Here is a 3,292-nt window from a genome sequence, read left to right as displayed (position 1 = left end):
GCATGGACTTGGAGGAGCCAATTCCTGTGGAGGTGTGAATTCTGACAGGCTCGGGTCCAACACAGAACCAGAACAAAAGCAGAAGCAAGGCCAGCCCCTGGTGAGTCCCTCAGAAGGGGAGGAAACGCCCTAGCCCGGCGTCAGTTCCCAATCCCTGGCTTTTCTAAGTTCGGCTATCCCTCAATAATAGAGGGCGGTCTCCTGTAGAGCAGATGAAGTGAGTGATGTCAGTAAGGGCCAAAGCGTTATGCAGATGAGGAGGCTCGGGTAGGTGTTTTCCCTAAAGTAAAAAACAAAACAAAACAAAACAAAACAAAACGCTAGCGCGCGTGGGAAAGGTGTATTTTCTTAGGTTCTGAGGGGCGAAGGCGAGGTGGAGGAGGCCGGAGGGTTGCGTGTGCGCGTGGCTTTTGTGTGTGGAGCGTGTGTGATGGATCTGGGAGCGCCGCTCGAGTGAGCCTGTGCTTAGAGTGTGTGTGTGTGCAGGGAGCGCTGGAGCGTGGTGTATTTGAGCATACTTACCTGGCAGGGGTGATTCCATGATCACGAAGGTGGTTTCCCCAGGGCGAGGCTTCTCCATTGCACTACGGATGAGCTGACCCCTGCGATTTCCCCAAATGCGGGAAACTCGACTGCATAATTTGTGATAGTGGGGGACTGCGTTCGCGCTCTCCCCTGATTACGACGTTCAAAGAAAAGGAAGGAGAACGAAACCTGTACGGTTTATCTGCAACATTCCTCTATCTCCGCACCAAAGTGAGCCCTACTGTTCTGGCTCCCTCCAACCTGATCGCGTTTTTGGCCGCTGTTGCTTCCTATACCCTCAATTGTCTTTTTGTTTGTCTTCATGTTCCTTCTGCCCAGCAAAGAAATGACTCTTTCATTTCAAACCCTTAAACCTGGGGCTTGGTCAGGTCAGAACTTCGAAAGCGCCATCTTATCTATCTCCTCTTCTCTGCCATCCAGCCAATTGCTGAATCGCACCAGAAAAGTGGCGGCTGCAGCGGACGTTTTTATCCACATCGACGTGTTACCGAGCGCGAAATTCTTCCCCGCGTGGCAGGAAGGGTTTATCGGGACCCGGCAGGAGTGAAGGCAGCTGACAAAGGAGTATGGACATTCTGGAGAATTATGCCCAGAGGGCAACCAAGCTGTTGACCAAACCTTGGACCCACAATACCACTTCTAGGTCTGCATCCCAAAGAGATCCAAGAAAAGGGCAAAAGATACAAAGGAGGCACAAACATATTTATTGTAGCGCTTTCTTGTTCGGGCAAGATGTTGGGAATTGAGCGGGCTCCCAGTGACCGGAGAATGGCTCAGCAAGTTGTTTTATATGAAGCGCATTCTGGTCTTTAATCCATTCTCTTATACCTCTATTTTATCAACGAGTTCATCCCACTCACATTCACTCTACACTTGCCCCACCCTATTCTCTTCTCATTTTTCTTTTTCTTTCATCTTGTCCCATCCACAAAAGTGCATTTGCTTCTGACCACTCCCTTCCTTAGGTCACTCTTCCTCCTATCCCACCCCCTTTCTCTTATCTCCTATTGCACTAGATGAATTGCTGGCTCTCTTGATTGCTCGCTCTCTCTCCCTCCCTTCTTTTTTTCTTTTTTTTCTTTTTTTTTTTTTAATTTTTTATTTTATTTTATAATTATAACATTTTTTGACAGTACATATGCATGGGTAATTTTTTACAACATTATCCCTTGCACTTACTTCTATTCAGATTTTTTCCCTTCCTCCCCCAACCCCCTCCCCCAGATGGCAAGCAGTCTTATATATGTTAAATATATTACAGTATAATTTAGATACAATATATGTGTGTAGAACCGAATTTTTTGTTGCACAGGAAGAATTGGATTCAGAAGGTAAAAATAACAGTTTACACTCATTTCCCAGTGTTCCTTTTCTGGATGTAGCTGGTTCTGTCTATCAATAATCAATTGGAATTGGATTAGTTCTTCTCTATGTTGAAGAAATCCACTTCCATCAGCATACATCCTTGTACAGTATCATTGTTGAAGTGTATAATGATCTTCTGGTTCTGCTCGTTTCACTCAGCATCAGTTGATGTAAGTCTCTCCAAGCCTCTCTGTATTTCTCCTGTTGGTCATTTCTTATAGAACAATAATATTCCATAACATTCATATACCATAGTTTACCCAACCATTCTCCAATTGATGGACATCCATTCATCTTCCAGCTTCTAGCCACTATGAAAAGGGCTGCCACAAACATTTTGGCACATACAGGACCCTTTCCCTTCTCTAGTAGTTCTTTGGGGTATAAGCCCAGTAGTAGTATGGCTGGGTCAAAGGGTATGCACATTTTGATAACTTTTTGGGCATAATTCCAGATTGCTCTCCAGAATGGTTGGATTCTTTCACAACTCCACCAACAATGCATCAGTGTCCCAGTTTTCCCACAGCCCCTCCAACATTCATCGTTATTTGTTCCTGTCATCTTAGCCAATCTGACAGGTGTGTAATGATACCTCAGAGTTGTCTTAATTTGCATTTCTCTGATCAATAGTGATTTGGAACACTCTTTCATATGAGTGGAAATAGTTTTAATTTCATCATCTGAAAATTGTCTGTTCATATCCTTTGACCATTTATCAATTGGAGAATGGCTTGATTTCTTATAAATTAAAGTCAATTCTCTGTATATTTTGGAGATGAGGCCTTTATCAGAACCTTTAACTGTAAAAATTTTTTCCCAATTTGTTACTTCCCTTCTAATCTTGTTTGCATTAGTTTTGTTTGTGCAGAAACTTTTTAATTTGGTGTAATCAAAATGTTCTATTTTGTGATCAATAATGGTTTCTAGTTCTCCCTTGGACACAAACTCCTTCCTCCTCCACAAGTCTGAGAGGTAAATCATCCCATGTTCCTCCAATTTATTTATGATTTCGTTCTTTATGCCTAAATCTTGGACCCATTTTGATCTAATCTTAGTATGTGGTGTTAAATGTGGGTCCATGCCTAGTTTCTGCCATACTAATTTCCAGTTTTCCCAGCAGTTTTTGTCAAATAATGAATTCTTATCCCAAAATTTGGGATCTTTGGGTTTGTCAAAGATTAGATTGCTATTTTTATTCACTATTTTGTCCTGTGAACCTAACCTATGCCACTGATCAACTAGTCTATTTCTTAGCCAATACCAAATGGTTTTGGTGACTGTTGCTTTATAATATAGCTTTAAATCAGGTACACTTAGACCACCTTCCTCTGACTTTTTTTTCATTAGTTCCCTTGCAATTCTCGACCTTTTATTCTTCCAT

The 3,292-nt window shown here is 42.5% G+C and overlaps 1 non-coding gene across 1 annotated transcript; it reads left to right on the top strand.

Moving 5' to 3' along the window:
- The first annotated feature begins 514 nt into the window (after positions 1–514).
- Positions 515–678, top strand: LOC141565292 (U1 spliceosomal RNA). Its single transcript, XR_012488968.1, has one exon. It is a non-coding gene; the product is annotated as a U1 spliceosomal RNA (small nuclear RNA).
- Positions 679–3,292: the final 2,614 nt, after the last annotated feature.

The sequence above is a fragment of the Sminthopsis crassicaudata genome, chromosome 3, assembly GCF_048593235.1.
Source record: "Sminthopsis crassicaudata isolate SCR6 chromosome 3, ASM4859323v1, whole genome shotgun sequence".
NCBI classification, from domain to species: Eukaryota; Metazoa; Chordata; class Mammalia; order Dasyuromorphia; family Dasyuridae; genus Sminthopsis; species Sminthopsis crassicaudata.
Note: the sequence above shows the minus strand (reverse complement) of the source record. Positions and strands in the feature narration are given on the sequence as shown.